Below are 16,674 nucleotides of genomic sequence, written 5' to 3' on the forward strand. Positions count from 1 at the left end.
AAAGTACTTTTTCATACATCACTTTGCTTCCAGATCCAAATTAGCAGAAATTTGGATTTCTGCTATATCGACCTTGCTCATGCTGTAACTGATGGAATGAGGGGTAGGACAGTGGCATGTTGGTTAGCACTGCTACCCTACAGCAAGAAGGTCCTGGGGTCAAATCCATTATCCTGCCTTTCTGTGTGGAGTTTGGCTCTTCTCTCCTGTGTCTGCATGGGTTCTCCGGCTTCCTCCTACAGTCCAAAAACATGCAGTTAGTGGGGTTAGGTTAACTGGTGATTCTAAACTGCCCATAAGTGTAAATAGTTATCTGTCTCCATGTGTTAGCCTGGTAACCTGTCCCAGAACCCTGCCTCTTGCCCTATGGCAACTAGGTTAAAATACTGCATATGACTAAAAAAACAACTATGTAGATTACTCTTAGCCCGTTTTATCGCCTAGCCTGTAGTTGCTCGTTATCGCCGATAGACGGCGCCCTCCAGTCGCCCTTAGGTCGGTCTGTCGGTCGGCGTCCATCCAGCGGTGGCGGCAGCAGCGGCAAAGTAGGCGGACCGGGTGAGAGACTACACATGAGCAGCTCAGTGGCTGACGGAGAATCCGGTGTACGCGCTATAGTACGGAGGCTTCAGCTGGCAGCTGTTTCACATTTTTATGGCACGTGAACACGGTACCGCCCTCACTAACATCTGGAGCTCGCGCTTAACAGGGAGACCACTCTTCCTTTTGGCCGCGTGATGAGGCAGGTAGAACTTATGTAGGGCAGTGAGCGTTTCACTGGCGGGGACCCGTCTGTGCTGTACTCGGCAGAAGGAACCGGCCTCATCTTGAAGGTAGGTGGGAATAACGTCGCCTGTCATAGCGGACATCGTCGCTGCTCAATGAATACACACCGTGTAGTATTTATAAGGCGGGAGCTGAGCTGTCAGCATCTCACTCGTGGTGCAGGTACGCTGTGTTTTAACTGCTTTGCAGCACACGGGCTCTCTGGGTGGGGTCTCCCGAGGCTCACACCAAACACCCATTGGTGGCACTGTGCGTTCATGCTTGTTGTGTGTGTGTGTGTACTAAGGGAGTTTAAGCCTTGTGAATTAAAACGCCACGCTGTTGTGTAGCAAATGTGTGTGACACATACCTTGGTCTGTCAAATGGGTGGAAGTCCAAGACATAAGGACCATTAGCGGGTCTAATGAGGTATGAAAGAGAGGAAGGGAAAGTCAGAATAAGGCAGACCTTGTTACCCACTGGCAAAATATCTCTGTATGTTGTCTACTCTTAAATGATATAGTAAGTCAAGGCAGGGTTGGATGATTCACACACACAAACAGACACACACGCTAGGGCACTTGCAGGTTTTTAAGAGTGATGAATTGATTTCAGAGTGCTGCAGGCTCGTCTGTTGCTGAGATGAAGGGGACTGCTAGAGTTGCTGGCTGCGCAGGAATCCCACAGAGACAATTAAACCACTGACCCGTGTCATCAAGGATTTGTTTTGCCTTCCTGTTCGGAAACGTGGTAGGGAGCTGAATTTTTGGGCCAGATGGCAGGAGCATACACTTGCACACACACTTGTAAAGCGCGCGCGCACACACACACACACACACACACACACACACACACACACACACACACACACACACACACACACACATCACCTGGCGCAGCTGTAAAAAACTCCCTACTGAGGGACACAGCAGTTTTGGTCAGGGTTAAAACCTGCGATCTCAGTGATGACTTAATGGAGTGTGGCAAAAACAAATTCATTGCTCAGCTGTCACAAACACATGTTTCGTTAAGATTCTGTTCTTTCAGCTGTAACTGTGTTGTGTTGTATGTTAGTAGTACCTGATGTTACTAATAAGACAGGATGCAGGATGCTCTTTATTTTGGAGGGAAATGGATCTGGCAGTGAATTTGGACATACAATGAAGTATTTTATGAAAAATGTCTAGATTTATACCACTTCTAAACAAGTAAACCTGCTGTTTTCTATGATTTTCTGAACTGTTGATACAAGGCAGGCTGGATCGATGCTGCTGTGTTGTTTACACCAAACTCTGACACTACCATCCAAGTGCTGCAGCAGAAATCGTGACTTATCAGACCAACCAACGTTTTTTCAGGCATAACTTGCCCAATTATTGTGAATCTTATCCTCAGTTTTCCATTCTTAGCTGACAGGAGTGACATCTGGTGTGGTCTTCCGCTGCTGTAGCCCATCTACTTTAAGGTTCAGCATTTTGCGTGTTCAGAGATGCTCTTCTGCATGCCTCAGGTTAAAAGAGTGGTTATCTGACTTCCTGCTGTCTTCCTGTGAGCTCTGACCTCTGACATCAACAAGGCTGCTCACTGGATATTTTCACTTTTTCAGGCCATCATTGGTTCGATGGTTGTGCAGGAAAACCCCCGAAAGATCAGCAGTTTCTGAAATACTCAGACCGTCTGGCACTAAAGCCAACTAACTACCCTTCCTTCTCAATTCTTATGTTCAGTTTGAACTTCAGCTGGTCGTCTTGACCAAGTACGCCTTAATGCACTGAGATGGTGGCGTGTGATTGGCTGCTTGGATGTTTGAGTTGAACAGGCATACCAAAGAGAGTGGTTGGAGATTGTACATATCATTTGATCTTTAAAATATAATAATCAAAACAAACTAACATTTCTAAAGCGAAAAACATTCAATTTCTCACGTTAAAGGAAATATATGTGGGTGATTTTAAACTTTGCTTTAAATTGCTGTTATTACAGATCCTTTCATCACTCTACAACTCTGTTATAAATACACGTGGAAAAGCAGCTCATGGTGTCATAAATCACCTCTGCTGTGAAGTCCTGATTATGATGGTGGCCCTAAATTAGAACTGAAAGCGCCTAATATAACCTGATGACAAACGTACGACAGCACACATGCACCCACAGCGCTAAACAGGAAGCCAACAGCATAACCTAGATGTAAAACGGTAGGCATCTGTAAAGCATGAAGACATTTCGCAGGTGTGTCTTTGTCTCTTGCCTGGGCGCACTGAGGTTGCCGCATCGAGCTTGTTTGAACAAGTTAGACATAAAAGCGACGGTGACAATAGCAGGTTTATTTCTGGGCCGCTGCTCTCACAAGTGAAATGCACCTTCATGTTTATACTGAGCCCTCTCCGCTGGGTGCACCAGGGTGGAAAACTGCGTTGGTTTTACAGGAGCCCTCAAGCATTTTCTACAACTCATTTTTCATGGCAGCTTGCCCAGGAGTGGATCATCTCTAGTGCCTACAAGCCATACTCTACATTTTTCATGTGATTTATGCAACTACTTGTTATCGGGCAACTAGTTCATTCATGTAGGATATGTCGGTAAATAGGTTTGCGCAAATTTGAATGGGAGGTGTCGTGGTTCCTTTGGTCGTCCGTTTTTTAAAAGGCATTTTTTCTAAAGGCGTGTTTTTACAAAAGGAGGTCAAATTGATCAAATAACTGCAAAAGAAGCAACATTCTCCCCAGCCTTAGTGGCAATTTCAGTTTAGAAGTATTTAAACAATGGTATACTGATGCTAAACTAACTCAGTGAAAGTGTAATCTTTGATGACTCCTAAACATCTCAAGAAACCCTCCAACTAAATGGTTGTGTTGGCGATTTGTGCCTGTCATTTCAGCTGGCTGCTGCAGGCATCCCTGGCCAGTCTGCAGTCTAAGTGGCAGACACACACAAACTCTTGACTTCTGATCAACAGTGGAGTTCTGGCTGATGGGGACCCACACCCAGTTTCACACCTTGGCTCAGGCGATTAGAGGATCATCAGGGGGTCCTTTTGTCCCTCTGTGGGGGGATACTCCCACTAGGTTTATATCTGGGACTCTCCACCATTTGACCTTAGAACTGAAGAAGCTTCTCGGATGAGAGGTGAAACGTCTTCAAGCAACTTAAAGAAGTCCAGACGCTTTTCTTTGCAAGCTCCTTTGACAGTGGAGTTCAAGCTTTGTCTTGGCTGCTTTTATGTTTTGCTTTCACTTGTGGTTTGGTTAGGGTTTGGCACAAAACCTATTTGGTTATAGTTCAGGAAAACCCCCAGTTTGGGTTAACTACATGCAGTTTTTTCCACACAACATAAAAAAGAAAAAGCTGAGCAAAAGCAAAATATCAACAAAAATTGAATCAATACGTTTTTGAGTTTTGGCAGCTTGAATTTTCTTGTTCATCTACTTAAAATATTCCCGTGAGGTTAATCCATTCTTGTTTTTCCAGACTTATGATTGGCAGTGGGAGTGCACTAGGCTTTGACCTTTGGGTTTGTGTTTGCTCCTAGTTGCTGACAATATATGATGCAGTATTGTCACAATGCCTCACTCACGATACAATATTATTGAGATTTTTAACATTTTGCAATATGCTGAGTTTTGGAATATCTGTTCCATCTAGTGATTCATCCATTTTCTTCTACTCTCCAATTCAGAGTATCGTAGGGCTGGAGCCTATCCCAGCTGTCTGTTTTATCCAATGAGATAAAGTTATGTCACATCTGTTATTTTTTTTCTCCAAAATGAGGTGATTAAGTATTCCAACACTGTCACTAAAACCTGACGTAAATGTTGCCACATGCTGGAGTCAGTGTGTTATCAGATATCTGCAATTGAATAAGGTCAAGTTTGGTAGTTACATGCAGTCTGTTTCTGATAATACAGTAATTAACTGGGATAAACTGTCAAAAATCGCACATCTGTTGCTGTTTACGTAGACAGACATTCACATTTTCACACAGCAAACTTCCCGTTCTACAGGAATATAACCAGAATACAACCAGCTGGCCGGCTGTTGCAAATTTTATGTTTCTAATACTAGCTTTTTAACATTAAATTTTATTGTTAAGCCCATCAGTATAGTGCAATTATGTGAACAAGAAAGTTCAAGTTGTCAGAACTCTTGTCTAAATGTGTGTATATTTGTAAAATCAACAAAAACTATCACGAGTTGAGAAAACTCAAAAAGCTTTTGAATCGTACTGTCACAATATTTAGATTTTTTAAATAGTTAAGCTTTCTCAGCTTTGCACATAGAATCACAAGTGCACTCTGCAGTGCTTTTTAGATATTCTTTATCCAATCACAATTGTTGTACTAATATTGAATATTGTGTCATCCCCTGACTCTTATTTTGAAAGTTGAGTTGCTGCTAACCAGCTTCTCCGTGCCTTTTCTGCTGCTGTTGTGGTAGTTCTTCATATTGTTCAGCTGCTTCTCCAGAAGCTCTTTTGTGTTGATGCAGTATCTTTACTCCACTGTCATGGAGATCAGCTAACAGATGGAAGGCCCTTTTAGGGAGAACCTTGAGTGTGTGCTGCTACGTCAGGCTCATGTTAGCTGCAGAGCAGAACAAGGTTTACTTTAAAAAGGTAGACTTAAAGTCTCCTCTCTCTGTGCCGGGGCAGCTGACGATCTCTGTTATTCTTGTGCACTTCCGTTTGTGTGCCTGCACGTGCACATGCAATTGCATACTGGCACTAACACTTGCCTCCATTGCCTTTCCTGCCCTTCCAGGATGCTGTTACATCTAAAAATGACAACAGCACAGCACATGATTTACATGCACGTGTACCACACAAATTACCTATGTGTTTTTCTGGAAGAGGAAAGTCTGAGGCATCAGCAGATTAGCTCAAATTCTGTAGTGAAGCCAGGTAAAAGGTGTGAATCCTCTAGCCATCTTTAACAAGTCCAACATGAGTTAACCCATACTTTTGGGTAGATAGTGTACACAGAGGAGTTGTCTGATTGTTTGGTAACTGTCTGGTGCTGGCTGCATAAAAAAGTTTGTTTTTACAGTCAGAGTGTGCAGAGGGGCAGCAGACCGCGGCTGCCTTTCATGGCTGGCAACAAATTCAGACCTTCAGCTGCAGCATGAATGATTAACAGTACGATGACATGACTTTCCTAAATGTGCACTAACAGGTAATGGTTAAATAGTTGAGTATGTGCAGCTTGTTTTACCCTGCATCCACCCCCCACCCCCCAAGAAACAAATGATCAAGATTTGAGCTGATCTGCACAGATCTGGACGGGGATTTCTCTAATCCTCTCTCTCCATTATTGTGTCTCTTCCTCTTTTTTCTTTTTTTCCTGTCACTACATGGTGCTTGCGCTTTCATTTTTTTCCCTCAGATAAGATCAGACAGGTGCTTTCAGTGCACCATGCAAGTAGTGACAGATAATAAAAAAAAAGGTGTTCACATTCATATGTGTGTTATTTTTATTTACTGTAAGCAATAAATAGAGAGAAACCTCTGCACTCTGACATAAGTATGCATTTTTAGTTTGATTTTAATATTCTCTAAAGTTTCCTCGATCGTTCAAGTCTCGCGTAAAAATAAAAATCAGACTCCATAAATTCGATGAAGTACCGTGCAACAGATTGTTGTGGGTTCACTTATTTATACAGTGTAAGTGCGGACATGCAGGTCACGGAACAGTCATGAGTGGATCAGTGTGATAAGTGTGTGATGGGGTGATGACCGATGGGCAGATGTGCAGTCTTGCAGTTACTGTGAAACATTTGTTTCAGGATGAGTTGGGTAGGAGCTGCATGAACAGATTTCCCGAGTGTATGTTGAGTCTTTGAAGAGTAGACTTGCAGTGGGTGTGCAGTGATACTGGAGGGACAATACCTTACTTCAATATTAAAAGTGAAAGAGATGGCGCTCCAAGTATCCTGAATCAAATTTTTAGGAGAGTTCTGGAATGACAAAGGCTGCGGTTGCCTCGCCTCTGCCTCCAAAGAAGCAATAAACAGACAAACAGGGAAGGACGTGAGGCACATGTGCTTGTTAGCATAAATGCAGGTAAGTCTACTTATTGTTTTTCTTGGCTTACTAAATCTAAAATCTGAATTACCACGGCATTTGCTCAAGAGCTCTGGAATGCACCAGGGGTGTTGTTCATGTCAACACTATGGAACAAGCTTTGTTTTTTTCCCAGTAATAATCCTTTGTAATTCTACTCAAGCAGTTTTATTGGAAAAGTTAAGACTTTCTCTCCATTCATTTAGATAATAATTGCTCAGAGGTGCTACCAGAATGGTTGCCTAATGGTGAGACTTGCTTCTACATGGATTAAAATGAACAGCTAGCAGTGTACCCACTATGGAGGTCTTTCAGTTGGTACCAAAATTAAACCTGTGTTCTTTGTAATGGCCAGCTGGGAAAATATAGTATTACAATATTAATCTTACCTAGTTATCCAGAATTCTTAGGCAGTATTAGTATTCCTAGCATGTTTCAGCTGTGTATCCAGTGTATTTTACTATTTAATCCTAACTTTAAGACAAATATTTTATCTGTTTATCCATCATTGTTGGCTAATTATTGCTCCACAGCTACTGCACTCTAACTGGAGACATACTTGCTAAATGACTTGTTGCAGGTGGTAATATCATAAAGCGTAGAGGATTGCTGGAACATCAAATCACTCCGGCCTCTTTGTGACTTTGGCGAGAATACTTTCACTCAGCATGAAAAGAAAATCAGTGAGAAAAGATCATCTTTATCTCGAAATTTAAAAAATAAAAGTCCGGATGAATAGAAAGCTGCCTGTCAAAAAAGAATTTTAATCTGGCCATTATGTGGCCTCCAAACACTTCTTCAGTGTCTGTTTGATGACAATGCTTTCCCCCGGCCAGACTGCTTTATGAAAATCCTGAATAACTCCTCTGTGTTTCTTTGAAACCACAATTATGACCACCATTTTTCCTTCATATTCTTTTCAGAGCCAATTCTCTATCCCCCTCGGTATCTTACTCTAATGTGGCATCTGTGGGCAATTACCATTAACTTTTCATACAAGGCCAGCCAACAGAGGAAGCTGTTGTATTGGCGCTCACAGCATGGATTTGCTGGCAACGTAGAGAGACGGCAGGAAGGAGGAATAGTAGGAGGGTTAGACGGCTGCTGAGGAGGCCTATTCATGTCTCCAGGCGAGCCCACACTTGACTAGACACTTATTGTAGTGGTGACCTTCCTGTCACCATGCAGCTAACACAAAACAGCTTCATATGAGGCGCATGTGCTGTTTGTCCCCTTCCCTGCGAGTCAACCCTTCCCTTGGTCTCGTTTTTAGTCGTTATTAATATTTCTTTTCCTAGTTATTACATTCTCTCAATGCCCCAGTGTTTGGCTGGTTTAAAGCCCCTTTTAACAGTTATTGTATTATATTATTATTTAATTAATTAGTAACTTATTTATCGCAAGTGTGACAGTATTAGCCAGTTAAGGTCACTGACTTACAGTATATGAGTGTTCTTCTAAAGTCCTTTTGGCTTGAGTTCAAGGGTTCATTTGTTTTAGACAGATTTTGCTGTTCGATTAGTCTGCACCTGTGCAAGGCTCAGACTGGCCATCAACACCACATTTAAAGAAACATTTAAATTGTTATCTTGATGTGAGTGTTTGCAATCAATGGTGGTAAAAATTTATTGTGGAAATTCGTTTTTTCTTCCCTGAGCAGTCATTTTTTAATGCTTTGTTTAGTTTGTTACATGAAAATAGTGATTAGTTACTAATTACTTCTCCAAGAAAAAAATCTTGTTACTTCACTGGTTAGCGGCAGGTTACTTAGTTACTTTTTAAAAACTTAAAACACAACCTGAATAAAGCACCAAACCTTTCAGCCCAATTCTATTTTTTCTGCATAATCCATCATGTAAAATTGAATGAAATGAAAAAAAAATCTCTTTTTAAAACTTGTTTTATTTGTTTTAATCTTTTAACTTCATGCACATTGCATCAAGCAAAGATTATATTATATGCGACTGGCTTGACCTGGAAGAAATTTGTTTAACATTTAAACCTATTGTCTACATATTCCAGCATATGAAATAAAATGTTTTGTGTCTTTCAAATAGATGAAAGTAAAACACAGCAAAAAACAAATAAAATCAAAGATTCAGCAGCACTAAGTCCTGTTGCCCTTAAGTCTATTTTCAGCTGTTGAGCTGGAGTGGAGCCAGTGGAGGTTTGCCCGGTGCCGGGGGTTTCTCTATGAATCTCACATTCCCGTGGCAGCGTGCTAGGTGCTTGCTCAGATTTGAAGTTTAATTTTTCGCTTTAGGAAGAAGTTTTCCTCCCACGCAGATTGTACAGCAGATGCTAATGTTTTTATCACTTTTTAACCAATCAAACTCAAAGTAATGTCAGTACCTCCAAGCTTTAAACGCTGCACGGTCGTACTCTCTCCCGCACTCCATATTATCTATTGTTGATCACACGCCACAGACGTCGCATGTGTCATGAGACACTCTCACAAAATCACAGTTTAGTAAAGCAGTAACGCAGTGTGCTTACGGGAAAGTAACAGTAATCTAATTACTTTTTTTGCAATAGTAATCCCTTACTTTACTCATTACTTGAAAAAGTAAACGGATTACAGTAACGCGTTACTTGTAATGCGTTACTTCCCATCTCTGGTTATGTATAACTCTTATCTTTGCCTTTGACATTAAATGAGGGTTAAATCTTGTGTTTTCTGGCTATTTCAGCTAGAACGCAGTGCTCTAACCCAGGTTAACCATCAGACTCAGAGTTATTTGGCGTAAGTCAGTCTTTGGTTTTACATGAATTCCCCTTGCCCGCCCCAGAAGAGGGCATGGTGATTGGTCGGCTAGTCCTGTTTTTAGCTGAAAGGGAAGTCCTAAAAGCGCCCAGAATCAACCTTATAAAGTGCTCCTTTTATTTATTATTGAGGATCTAATGATCACTGATTCTAAGATGCCATGAAACATAAAACCCATCGTCAGTCTCAGTCTGCTCTCCCGGGGCTGTTACTGTGTAGTCTCTTTCACTCTGTTTTGGCTTCTGTCTCTCTTACCCTCTGTCACTGACTTTTTGTTCAGTATTTTCTTCCTTTCTTTTTGTCTCTTCTTCCCTCACGTTATTGTTCAGTCTGGTGTTGCCACCTTATAACAGACCAGGATGGTAGGCGGGGGAACCAGTCTTCCGTTCTTGCTGGCAAAACTCTGCACCATCATCTCAAGTCCCATACCAGGCACAGGGGCTGTAAACTGCTGCGCTCTCTCCAGCTGCATTTTTGGCAGCGATATATGCTATGAAGCTATGAGGTGTTGGAACATTTAAAGTGATGAATGGCAATGCTGCAGGCTAATTCTTACAGAGAGGTTTTCCATCGAGTCTTTTGTGTTGAATTATCTGCAGTTGCCAATAATTACCTACTGTTTAAACTAATAATGATACCATCAATTAATCCGAAAAGATTATACGTAAAACTATAAAAGATGGATTCAGTGCTTTGAGCGAAATGAAGAGAAGTGCTTTTAGCCTTTAAGCTTGCAATGTTTTTGATAGCCACCAGGGGGACGATAGCTGTGGTTACAAGTCTGTGGGAAGTTTACAGGACAAGTGGGCCTCGGACTTGAGACTGACAAGTCAAATGCCGACTGATGTGTTGTCTGACAGTGTGATCCATATCCGCTTGTCACATCCAGTTTCAGTACACAAAGATGGCGATTGCCACACGAATGCTTCATTTGCTTAATGTGTAAATAACGTCCTAATAGTGCAGTGTAATTCAAAGCTTGATCGTATCTGCATTGCTCAGGAAATTCAGTTACAGGCTTCTCAATGCTCTGACAAGATGAACATGTGAAGGATTTCATGCACCGAAACGAAACTCTGTAACTAAAAGGCAGAAACAGGTAAACGGATGCAGATGTTTGGCATAGCAGACAGACAGACGTGTACATGGATGCATACACATACACAACAAACAGCTTGTTTATGTTGTTTGGACATGCAGATGACTGTTTTCGTTTCAGAGGGATATTTTGTGTGTTCTGTGTCCATCTCCTCTCCACACAGTATCACACTGTTTGTTCTCTGCTTTGCACTGGATTTCCTTTGGGTTTTTTATGCTCTTTGACTTGGTGCAGCATGTCTTTTTTTTCTTTCTTACCCATCTTTCATCTTCTCCCAACATGACATAAAAACCATTTTCTCTCCATCTGTTTTTCTGTTTTTCCTCTCCTCTCTGCCTTGATGCATTCCAGGTCATCTCAAGTCAAGAGGCAGCGTGAGGTCGCGTCCCATTATCACGTTATAACGTCCTTGGAGAACTTTTCCCAGCCTTAATGAATGCATCCTTGCAACTTTTGCCACTTTTTTTTACTGGCATCACTGTCACAGTTTGATGTGTTATGAACTGTTTGCTTCCCAGCAATGGTTACCTTGAGGTTCGACGCGATCGCTAGCTCTGCACAGATAAAAAGGCTTGTCTTCCTATGCAGACTGCTTCATCAGAATTGTGTGGGTGTGAATTAAAGTGCAGCGGGTCGGATTTTGAATGCACGCACGTCTTTCCTGCTTGTCAGTCTGAAACTGCTTCCCCACGGGCCACGTGTCAATCTACAGTGTGGAAACACTTGATGCCGTTAGTCTGTGCCAATCCTTTAATCTCTTAATGACATTCATAGGAGACATTTTTTTTCCTTTGTGAAACACATCTGAGACTTTTGGATTATGCAAAACTAAGAGTGCAGGAAGTGTAGGTGTCGATTTTTTACTTCCCGCTTCTGCCCCAATTAAATCCATCCTGCTTCGATAGCTCACTAGTTGAGAGACATGATTGTACTAAGAGGCAGATTTGACCTCTGACCTGCTCTCATTGTTTGGGCTTCTGTTTATCTTTGTATAGCTAAGCAGCTTTTTTATGCCGTTGCCCTCTGCATTAAGGCAAAAGGACATTCTAGCAATTCTGCCAAGCATATTTGTAAGCAGATAAACTTTGCATTTAGATTTTAGAGTGTATAAATTATTAGAAAGTAATGATAAAATCTGGTTCTTGGAGTAAAAGGGAACATTTCTCTGCTTGCCTACAGGAGACTCATGGGTTACTCTCCATATATGTAAGTTTTTTTCCTTACAGCATAAAAGGCTTTTGTTGCAAACTGGTGGTCTGTAAATAAAACTGAATGAAAAGTGTCTTTTTTTTTTTAGCCTTTACTGGGTGATAGTACCTCTAACCCATTGTTAAGGGAGAGCAATAAAGCTTTACTAGAGATAATAAAACTTGCCCCTATTACATTTATTAATATGTGTCAAACCACAATATCAAATTGAATTTTTTAAAGATTTCGCATCTCTTGTAGTCAATATTATTCCCTGTCAGCTTTTCAGTTTCACAAGAATAAAAATCTGCTTTTTAGTAACACATTCCTTGGAAAAGTTGATCATCGTATATCTAGTCTGATGTTGATCGGTCACGGTTCTCACACTTATCATACTGCAGCTGACAAATTAGAGTAGAAGTAGGCTGCAAGGTACTTTCCAGGAATGTGAGGCATTTCCTAGCCTACAGTGTAGCTGTGAAAGGCAGACAGGATGAACACGGCACATTTCTGTTTATTTTAATTCTGCTTCTGATTGTACCAGTGTCCTCAAGGCAAAGTTTCAAAAGTTTATAAAATCAATTGACATTTTATTCTTTTTTGTGACATTTGAAACATCAAACTGCTGTAAACAAGCGATTCTGTCAATAAGAAGCCTTGCAGCTTCATTTAATAATTCAAAATTGTTTTACAAAGTGTGCAACCAGATCACGTTTGACTAAAGCAGTTTTATGGCACAGAGGGAGGTTGCTTATAGAGGAAGGTGAGGGCTGTGGTTTTCTTCTAAAATAGATGAGGAGCTCTTGAGAGTTTTTGTCATGGCAGATGGTGCAAAGATTCAAAAGCAGATGGAAAAATTGCTTGAAAAACGTTCATCTTCTGTGAATGAGAAAACCAAGCATCACTAAGGAATGGGATGCAAGGTGTCAAAGACGTCTTTGTGACAGGTTTAGACTACAGTGTGGTCTTAATCAGCCTGTCTCTTTTATAAATTATTCCAGTGTGTTGTGTTTGACAGTGGGATGTGTTTATGTACACACATACAGTAGCCTTAAGTAGCAGCGTCACTTGTGTGTGGGTTTCTTTTTGGTGGTTTTGTGTGTGTGTGTCTAAGTGGGTGGGATATGTTCCCGCACCCCTGTGCGCTGATCTGCACAGCGGCTGATTAACTAATGAATTGCTCACTGTCGTGTAATCTTCGGTAAGAAGATAAAAGACAGACGCCGCAGGACAATCAAAGCAGTGTTTAGACAGATGGTTTGAACTCATTAAGACCCCCCACTGTGAGTCTGTCAGCGCGTTTTGCAGCACAATCAAACTTGTAAGTGAACAATCTACAGATTGATGTTAAACAGGCAATCAGTGGTGGGCTTTCTTGTAAGAATGCATAGAAACTTACCGATTTACCAGTCTGTTAGCTTTTTACCAATCTATTAGTATTGGAATTTATATTGGCCAATGAATGAACATTTAAAAGATAGACATCGGAGGGATACTGTAAATAAGTAAACAAATAACTACATATGACAAATGTTAGGAAATCTGTTTATGTTTCATGTATCTGAAAGAAAAAAGATATGTTGGCCGATATATCGGGAATCTTTTTTTTTAAATCACCAAATAATGGTATGAATATCAGTCGACATCCTCACTTTCCTTCCTGTGTCTGGGACATAGAATTTTATAATTGATAAATAGCTGAATTCATCTGATCGTGAGTCCAGATAATTCAGTTCAGTGCAGCTGAATACTCTGAACACTGATGTCTCTGAGGAGCTGCTTTACAGTCTTGTTCTGTTTTACAATGTTTTTATTTTGTCAAATTTGAGTCTCATTTATTTGGGTTGAGCCTAATTATAACTAACCTGGGCAAAATCATTTTGTCATCCAGCGCATTTAATAAGCAGGCTGCAGAAAGAAAAAGCAAAAATAGTATCAACGAGAGGAGGTGGCTGCTTGGATTATGGCACAAAGACTGATGGTAATATAAACTGTTATGTTCATATTATTCGTTTATTTGTTCTTTTTCAAACATATTGCATGTTTCGGATATGCAGCTGAGAACACGATTTAGCAATGAGTCCAACTTAGACTTCTGTGGTGAATAATCTTTTCTGGCCAGCGTTCGGCCTCAGAGTGGCTGCCAAAATGTTAAATAAGGCTGCGTCTTATAACCAGGAGTTGGGGTATAGACACAAAAGTTAAAGTCTCCTCTTAATAATGTCTAAAGATCTAAATTACTTTTATACATGTTATTGTAAATCTTTTATTCAGCACAGTACTTTTATGTTTTTACAGTAAGAAACCCTCTAAAAGAAGCATTTAATGCTGCCAAATTTAGAAAGTCAGGAAGTCCAAAAGTCAACATACAATTTTAATTAATGTTTTTGGCAAGGAAAGACGTGACTGCTCTTCTCTTTTATTTGTCATTCATCATTTCTTGTTTTTACTTACTGACATGACCGAAATTCTGTTTCTGTAGCGGCAGATGTTTAATCATTTATTAGTGTTTGTTTAGAGGTAGTAGCAGATTAGAGAAACACACGCATGCACTCATCATCCAAACTCTGCAAACAGAAAGGAAATGACCTACTGTGTTATGACTAACATCTGGCACAGATGAGAGCCCAGAGCAAATGTAGTCCCTTTGTAGGGGGTTGGGATTGAGGGTAGGATGATAGAAGCACGCAAGATAATTCAATGCAATTCAATTTTCATGCATTGTTACATAACCATAACAAATAATTAAAAGAACTGAGATGCACAGTTGTGGGAAGTCTCTGGGAGAAGGGTTTTTGTGTGCAAAAGGATCTGTAGGAACAGATGAATGCAATGAAATGGCAGTAAATCAGAAAAGCGGTGCCCTGCGAAGAAAAACTACTTTAACACTGAAGTTGAAATGGGCCCAGTGGTGCTGTTTGGCAGGTTGTAGTGCCTATTAGAACAGAGCAGTGCCAATGTAATAAAGTTCAAACCCTCCTGGGCTGTCTGAGTTTTAATCTTATGCTGAGTCCAAGCCAGTCAACTTGGAACTGCACTGATAATTGTCAGTTTTATAACACATTCTTGCTGGAGAGCAAAGGAAACACCAGGGCTCTTTACTAAATATACCATATATCCTTCAAATGAAAATAAACATATGACCTGAAATTTAACAGTTGTCTGGCATTATTATTAGAAAGAACTGCACAAATAAAATCCAAGTAACAACTTCACTAACACTCAGTGGATACAGTAGTAGGTACAGCTTGCTTTTGCCCTCAGATCTGCCTTAATCCTTCGTGGCATCCATCAGTGATTTTGGTCCATATTGACATGATAACATCACACGGTTGCTGCAGATTTGCTGGCTGCACACTCAGGTTATGAATCTCCCATTACACCACATACCAGAAGTGCTCTGTTGGATTTAGAGCTGGTGACTGTGGAGGCTGTTTAGGTACGGTGAACTCATCGTTATGTTCAAGAAACCAGTTTGAGTTGATTTGAGGAATGTGACATACTATGTGATCTTGATGGATACCATGTGGTCATAAAGGGATGAGCATGGTCAGCAACAATACTCTGGTAGGCTGTGATGTTTAAATGGTGCTCAGTTGGTACTAAGGGGCCCAGCATTTGCCAAAAACATATCTCTTACACCATTACATCACCACCCTGAAGCAAGCTAGAAGGCAGGATGGATCCATGTCCTCATGTTGTTCACGCCAAATCCTTGACCCACCATCAGAATATTGCAGCAGGAATCAAGACACATCAAACCAGGCAATGCTTTTACAATCTTGTCCAACTGGTAGCAGTTGGTGAGCTGGTACAAACTGTAGCCTCAGTTTCCTGTTCTTAGCTGACAGGTACGCAGTGTGGTCTTCTGCTGCTGTAGCCCATTTGCTTCAAGTTCAGTATACTGTGCATTCAAAGATGCTCTTCTGCACATCTTGGTTTGTAACGAACTGTTATTTGAGTTGCTATTGCTTTGCTATCAAAGGCAACAGTAATGCAAAAGATTAGTCTGGGCAATCTGTCAAAAGTCAGTATATTAAGGTTGCAATGAAACTGGCTTCAGCCAGCTGAAAAACTTTTATTGGTTTTCCACAATTCAAAATATGTAAAAATAAAATTATGCTGGTATTAAGGCATGGCCACACCATGCAAGTGTATTTAAATCAAGTGGAATCATTGGGATTTGTGGATTTGCTTCCAGCAATGAAACCAAAGCACAGAAATTTAGCCAGACATCATTGATCTTTGAGGGAAAGCGAGCCAAGGGTTTTAAAATGAAGAAAACATTTCTCTCTGAGAACATGAATTGTTACAAAAAGTAGAAGACAGTGCCTGGAGTCACTGATACAGAGACGCATTGACGTCTTGTGTCGTGGAAATCTAGCTAAGCTAAGCCTGCTTACTTCCCAGAACTCTAGAAGCCTTTTTTGCTCTTCTCTGACTTCTTGCTGAATGAAATTCTGTACAATCACAGATAAAATGCCAGTGGTGCTAAATGTGCTACCGGAGAGAAAATAGAAAAGAAGCTCAGATGGATCCTGCCAATGGAAACAATGGAAAGTAACACTAAAACCAACCCAGTGCCCAGAGATTATACTGGACAGCAGGAAACAGTTGATGCCTGGGTGTTTTAATTGACTGTTTTTTGCCTGGCTGGCAGGAGCAGCAGCAGCTGGGCTGGCAGGTACGCTAGTTTACCAAGTGTCACATTGTCACAGAGTTTTTAAAGCTAAATATTCTAAAGATGCATGGATTAAGTTAACTGTGTTACTCGGTCTTTGCATGAAAGAAGTTGATGTAATA

The 16,674-nt window shown here is 40.9% G+C and overlaps 1 protein-coding gene across 5 annotated transcripts in view; it reads left to right on the forward strand.

The window, feature by feature from the left end:
- Positions 1-539: 539 nt before the first annotated feature.
- rhbdf1b (rhomboid 5 homolog 1b) overlaps positions 540-16,674 on the forward strand; it is a 41,698-nt gene continuing 25,563 nt past the window's right edge. For 3 of the 5 annotated variants that reach the window (XM_082543233.1, XM_082543234.1, XM_082543237.1), the window contains exon 1: positions 540-833. The gene's annotated coding sequence lies outside the window, so the exon portion shown is untranslated. The remainder of the gene's footprint in view (positions 834-16,674) is intronic. The other 2 variants (XM_082543236.1, XM_082543235.1) reach the window with 2 other exon arrangements.

This window comes from Aulonocara stuartgranti, assembly GCF_965226115.1.
Source record: "Aulonocara stuartgranti genome assembly, chromosome: 8".
Classification (NCBI taxonomy): Eukaryota; Metazoa; Chordata; class Actinopteri; order Cichliformes; family Cichlidae; genus Aulonocara; species Aulonocara stuartgranti.